Raw genomic sequence first — 7,420 nt, 5'->3', positions numbered from 1 at the left:
GTTCACCTTGGGGGAGACATTCTTTTTCTTAAAACCATAAAGTTTAAATGGGGAAAAGAATACAGAACAGCAAAAACAAGCTATCATTGCTATCAGATGTCACAGGAAGAAAGCATGACTTGCCCAGTGTCACTTGAAAAACATGTGGTGTAGCTTGCTGTTCCATCCAAATCTATCATGTGATTTTCAGCTTTTCACAATACCCCTTTTCTTTGCCTGTTTTGTTTGTTTGTTTGTTTGTTTGTTTGTTGTTTGTTTGTTTTACTTGGTGGCAATCTGTATGTTTTGAAACCGGAGAGGAAAAGTATATTCATGATTTATTTTGCAATAGTATAGAGTGTAAATACAAGCTATTGCCTTCATGTACATTTATATTTATTGGCTGTGTGAAGTTTAACATGTCCCAGATTATAGCTGTAAGAGCCACTGAGAATGATCTTGGTCCTAAAAAAGTGTGAAAAGTAGAAAGGCAAGAGCTGGCAGCCAACACGCAAGGATTTCCATTGGGAAATACACTCTGTTTTCTATCACTTACTTCTATTGAAACTATCTCAGGCCAGAAAGAGTTGTTTTTCCAACATAATAATTTCTAGTCATTTTTGTTTTCATTGCATGAAAAAGCTCTGTTGAGACTAGGGAAATACCAGCAAACCCCACCGACAGCATTGCCCGAGCCTGGCTAAAGTAGTCCCAAGTAAGAGGGAAGCCGCCTCCGCTGCTCTTCTCAGAAGCGCTGGCCGATTGCTCTGCTCTGACCACCTGGGGTCACTTCCATGAGTAACATACAGGCCAGAACCTGAGCTTCCTGCCGATTTTGTTGTTTTTAGGTTAAGGAATGTTTTCTCTCTGCTAGCTATCATAGAATCATAGCAACATAGAATATCCTGAGTTAGAAGGGACCAATAAGGATCATTGAGTCTAACTCCTGGCACCACACAGGTCTACACAAAAGTTTAGACCATGTGACTAAGTGCACAGTCCAAATGCTTCTTAAACTCTGACAGGGTTGGTGCAGTGACTGCTTCCCTGGGGAGCCTGTTCCAGTGTGCGACAGCCCTCTAGGTGAAGAACCTCTTCCTGATGTTTAGCCTAAACCTCCCCTGCCTCAGCTTGACACCATTCCCGTGGGTCTTATCACTGGTGACTGAAGAGAATAGATTGGTACCTGCCCCTCCACTCCCCCTCATGAGGAAGATGTAGACTGCGACGAGGTCTCCCCTCAGCCACCTCTTTTCCAGGCTGAACAGGCCAGGTGACCTCAGCTGCTCCTCATATGTCTTCCCCTCTAGGCCCTTCACCATCTTTGTAGCCCTTCTCTGGACACTCTCCAACAATTTAATGTCCTTCTTGTACTGTGGTGCCCAGAACTGCACACAGTACTCGAGGTGAGGCCACACCAGTGCAGAGCAGAGCAGCACAATTACTTCCCTCGACCAACTAGCAATGCCATGTTTGATGCACCCCAGGGTACAGTTGGCCCTCCTTACTGCCAAGGCATACTGCTGGCTCATGCTCTATCAACAGAGCATGGGCTGATGAGTCTGAAGGCCATGCTGTACACCAGCTGTGCAACTTTCTAGCAAAAAGAATGCTCCACGTTGCAGGAGATGACATGCTACTACCATCCATGCTGCTGCTTGCCAACATAAAGCTGCAAGAAAGATGGGGAAGAAAAAAGTTGTTCTCATTGCAGGATAACAAAATCTGCCTCTCCCTCTTTTGTTGTTGTTGTTGTTGTTGTTTGTGTAATAATTTAAGGCTGGGCAAAGGCATTTTACAAGGTGTTTGCCATAGGGTTGGGGTATACCTGCAATCGGCCCTTCTGTACCACTGATGAATCAGGAGTGACTGTGCAAAGATAGTTGAGAATGAACAGACAAGCTGTGAGAGAACATCATCATGGGGACATGTTGTGGCAGAAGCTTCTGAAGATGATGACCCCCAGAAGAAGCAGAGGGTGAAAGCAAGGGTCTGGTCAAGGCGTCTGCCCTGCAATGAATGGTTTGTAGCCTCATGCTCTTCTTCATTGCAATGAATGGTTTGTAGCCTCATGCTCTGCTTCGTTCTTCTGTTTTCCGCCTGAAAAAAAAAGGGGAAGACCAACCTGCATTTCATGGGAGCACTATGGCTGCAGCCATTTTGTGTCTTAAGTTCCTCTGTCCCACCACATCCCAAAGCAAAGGAGGAAAAAAAAAAAAAAAAAAAAAAAAGTGAGTGCTCTCACTTCCAGTGTTGTGTGTGTGTTTTTTTTTTCTTTTTTTTTTTTTCTTACCAAAATAAGACTTTCATATGTATGAAGCAAAATATTTTGTGTCCCTTTACAAAAATCAACTCAGATACCTTTTTAAAGTCATCTTATAAACAAAGCAAAAAATAATTTGGAAGATGTCTAAATGACTTTGCTTCTTGAAATTCCCTTTCCTACACTAGCCAAAGTTAAAGAAATATTCATTTGAATCCAAAATGCATTTTTGATGACCAAACTCCACACAGGAAAATGGAGAGTGATCCATTAAAAGGATTCAGATGGTAGGATAAGGAGTCTCACATGAATAATGCAGACAGATTGGTCTTTAAGAGACACATTACCTTCTAATTTCTGAAGCAGAGTTTCAGTCACTGAGTTATGTGATGAAATCTCTCTTTTCCCAGCATCTTTGTACCCATAAACAGGAGATTTATCCTTCCAAATGGTGAAGTATTCTCTCAAGTGCTGCTCAATATTAACATAAAGGGCTCCCCATTAATATTTTGGGAGGAGAGTTAGTGGTTTCTTTGGATATCACAAGCTAAGAACATTAGCCAGGTGGGGCTTGGGAACAGACATGATATCTTTTATTAGACAAACTGGTACAGTTGGGAAAAATAAAAATGTTTTCTGGCACACACTGGCTGAAATGAAAGCAGCAAGTTTCAAAGTGAAATACAGAGTGGGAACAGTTGCTCTGAGTTTAACTGGTTGTCTTGGTGGTTAGGCTGTCTGAGACAGAAGGTAAGAAGCAAGGAGTAAGGGAGGATTTTGGTACTAGGAAAGGCAGCTAAGGACAGAGGAGGAGAAGGAGGAGGAGGGAGTTATCACTTGTAGAGCCCAGAGGGGCTAAGGAGTGACTGCTGAGCTCTAATGTTTTCTGAAATCACAGCAATAGAGTGGTCTCTCAAGGAATCAAATACTTTTATCTTACAAGAAACTATTGAGTTTCATAGTTTATTTATTTATTTATTACATTTTTGGATTTCTTTTTCTTCTCTTTTCTGCCTTCCTTTTCTTTCCTTCTGTCAGGCCTTTCAAAGTACCAAAAATGAACGATGCCTACAAATTCTCCCCAGTGTTTAGAAAAATTCTTATCTCTCCCTACATCTTTCGCACCTGTAAAAACTCTCTGTCCCCAGAAACATTATTGGCATAAGGTAGAAATTTGGAAGAGAGAGAGAGGGTAATTTTTAAATGAAATTTCTTTGAATATGATTTTTTTTTTTTTTATTAGCAGCTGGAAAAAATATTGAATAAAAAGAGTTGGTTTTAAGAGCTAAGCTAATGCTGCTATAAAAGCAGAAGTAGGGAGTTAAAGGCACCGATAGCAAAGAGAAGCACATGCATGTTTAGAGCCACCTATGTGCATACTTACTGTGTGTCTCACATCTGAGTCATCACCATGTTCCAGCACAGATCACGCACATTTGGGGCTGTATTTAATTCACCTTTCTTCCAGGGGCTGTTCTGTTACTGGAAGGTGAAATGACAATTATACATGTATAGGGTGAAGCCCACATGAAATTTCTCCCCCAGACTGGTTAGTCTGCCCAGATGTCAGCAGCCACCCATGTCCCTTGCTGCTGCAGTGACCCCAGCTGCCAGGCAGAAAGGGAGATGCAGACAAAGCCCTGCACAGTGCCACAGCAGCACCAGGGGGGCACAACTTCACGCTGTGTGCACACACTAAAACACCCATGCACACGTGTGCTGCCATCTCTCATGTTCTATCCTGGCAAGGGGAGCTCTGCAAGTATTCCTGCTCAGGTTCCATGTGCCTAGTCTGTCTTGTTGAATGGGCACTTCATAATTTTAAGTAAGGAGGTCTGCTAACAGATACAATACTCTTCAGGGGGGATTCATGCACTCCATCACTTTTGAAGAAGAGGGTGCTGCTTAGTGTAAATAAGAGTGATGGTAGATGTTTTTTCAGACCTGTGCTGCTCATCTATTTGTTTACTGAAGCATCAATCTAAACTAGAGGACTTCATTGATGGATGTAGCACAACCATGCCTGTCTGTATGATACAAATTATATATGATACAGACTTTATTTAACATATATCTATTTTCTTTGTGCATGTTAGCTATGCTCTTCTCTTTATTTATTTAAGGATTTAAATGAGAAGACAAATGAGTTTGGACAGTCCTGTGAGACTTTGCTGTTCTTAACTTTGATTCTTGGCTCTGACACAGATCTCTTATGTGACCTTGATCAAATTGCTTAACACCTCTGAAATGGGTTACTCTCTGTAAATTAGTGATAATAGATTTATCTCTGCTTTCACTTTCAGCTTCTATTTTAATTGGATGGGAAGTGTCCTTTGCTTTCTTTGGTTCTATATTTTACTCAGGAGCAGTGTTTAGAGTAATGTGACATGACTTCTGCTGAAGTCTTTGGTAGTCTTACACTACTATTAAGACTGGGGACTAGTCAGTTCAGTTTAAATAATGTAAATGACAAGTGCTTGAAAATTTGATATGAGTGACAATTACATTTTAATTCTCTTTGAGAAGGATTTTTTTTTTTATGCATACCTATTTTAATAAAAAATTGTAAATTCATGCTTCTGCCTAAGCTGGAGAAATATTCAGGTTTGAAGTGCCAAATTTCTAAGATGCTATTATCAATCACAGCCTTTCTGATCTTGCCAAAGCCAGACAGAAAATCTCAGGAGTAACCCCTCTTTCATGAAATTTGTAGACCAGTTTTTCAGCCTCTAAGAGGTTATGGGAAACTGCATGTCTAACAATAACTATTACCTCTGAGACTTTTATATAACTGCAGGAACTCACAGTGCTCCATTTGCTATCTTAGGAATAGTTTAGGGTCTTTCTTGGGTCATTAGTTGAGTTGTGAAATCATATAGTTTTTTGCAGTCACTTTATGTGTTTATATTACTGGAAAAAAATATTTGAAACCTCCTTTTCTTTTTTTTACACGACAGTGTTGCAGACTTGTTTAGTATCCTCAGTTGCTCAATAGTGAAGAGCTCAAAGGTCACTTTGACCTGTGGAGCTAGACATGGAAAGGGCAAGATTTGAGTAATAATGAAGATTTCTTGTCTTGTTCAGAAATTTACTGCATGCATCTGTCCCTGTATCTGCAATATGTTTTGCAATCAAAAATAAGACTGAAATGCTTTTTTTTTTTTGCCTTTTTTTTTTTTTTTCAGTGATAACTACTTCCATATATTGCTTTTCATAAGCAGCTTGAGGTTGATGTTATCTTCCTTTATTCCCATGGACCTTCTTTAGTTTATGGGATTAGATTTTTGACCCAGGCACCCTATTTCTTTTCCTTTACCCATGATTTCATCTGCTGTTGATTTAATCAATGTGATAATAATAATAACAGCAACAAGACTTTCTTTCTTAATGTTATATCCTAAAGAAACCCTTAGAAAACCCTTAATGTTCATAGTTCTCCCCAGAAAGTGGACTGCCCTGAGGCATTTAGGTTTTTCTTTGTCTGGAGGAATTAAAGATCAACATCTGTCAGGAATATGAGGATGTCTGTAGCTCTGCTTTGGTGCAGGGGAACTAAATGACCTCTCCAAGACTCTTTCTAGTTCAATTTTCTGTCTCCACCACATAGCGTTGCAATATGTCTAGAAAGAGCAGAAAAGATCCTGCATATAAATATCCTATTACAGTACACTTTTTTCAATAACACTTGAAAGGTCAGATTTGAAGGGAAAATCCCCATGCAACATTTAACTACTGTGTTGCTATTGATACATTAATCTCCTATGTATGCTTTAAAAGATAACAACAAAGAAAAAGCAGGAAAAAAAAAAACACAGGTGTTCAATAGTAGCATGAGGAACCTTGGACATATGTTCACCAAGGGCAGAAATTTAAGGATTTTGAAAAAAAAAAAAAAAAGTCTTACCCTGTAGAAGTACTTCATAGACAGGAAAACTCTATTTGTGCTTGGAATCACCTGGAAGTACATTGAACCACTGAAGTAAGGATAACAGGTGTCGGTCAATGGTCATAAAGCCAAATATGTAAAAGAACAAACGATTACAATTTCTTGTGTGCATACTAAGCAAAAGTTTCTCTCCTTTCAACCAGTGCTGCATGTTATAATATTTCTTCAGATGGTATAGCTGGGAGTAAATCTAGCAGGCACTGCAGAATTGGTTGTCTTCATCTGCTCTTTCATCTCACTGGTTAACCTTAATCTCAGGAATATCCACTTTTTTTTTTTTTCCTAGTTTCAAATGAAAAATAATATTAGCCTTTAACTAGCATGGTATGTGGCTACTACAGAGATGATAGATTTCTTAAATAAATATAGAAGTCCATTCATTTATTAAAAAAACACTCTGGCTAAATTGAATAAACATTGATCATCTATTAATATTAAGAATGACATGTCTTGCTAATGTTTTGGCTATGGATTGGCATCATTGTTTACTGACATTTTGAAACAGCATTGCAGAATAGATGATGTTCAAATCTGTGTCTGAAAAACCCACCATAATCTTTCTGCAGAGAACTTCAGGGGTCAGGAAAACAGAAAAAGAAAGGATGAAGAGCTATAAGACGAGACGTACAGCAAGTTTAGCAACTCATTTTACCTACTTTATATGCATTTTGTATAAATCAAAGGTCACACTTTGAGTCTATGTTAAATCATCAAATAGCTGCTTTCAAAATGTCAGCAATTCATTGCACAAATAGTCTGCCAAATAATAGTTAATCAAGTATAAATGGCATGCAGATTCTCATGTAAACTTTGGGAAAATTGTTAACCTCAGCTAAATGTAGATAATATTTTTCATGGAAGTCACTTCATACTCTTGCCTTGGCTGATTTAGTCTGGGCACAGCTCTGCTGTAAATCACTTCAGAAATGTGGATTATACTGAAAAGACATGTTTGATCTTATTAACATAACTGTACCTTCTATCCTGTATCTGGGAGTTCCTTGCTGCATGAAAGCTTTGGGTCAAACCTTTAAAGAGAAAGTATTTGTGTAATGACCATAAGCCTGAATTTTCCCCCATATTTCACAGTAAGCAGAATGACATACAAAGGAGTTGACAGATTCTCTGGTTACTTCAAAACACATCCCTTAAGCTCTTGACAAGACCAGCTTTCCTCCCATTTGCACTGAGATTAGCTGTTATGCCACCTGCCCCTTTCCTTCTTCCCTTTT

This window comes from Aythya fuligula, chromosome 1, assembly GCF_009819795.1.
Source record: "Aythya fuligula isolate bAytFul2 chromosome 1, bAytFul2.pri, whole genome shotgun sequence".
NCBI classification, from domain to species: domain Eukaryota; kingdom Metazoa; phylum Chordata; class Aves; order Anseriformes; family Anatidae; genus Aythya; species Aythya fuligula.
This window is presented reverse-complemented; position numbering follows the sequence as displayed.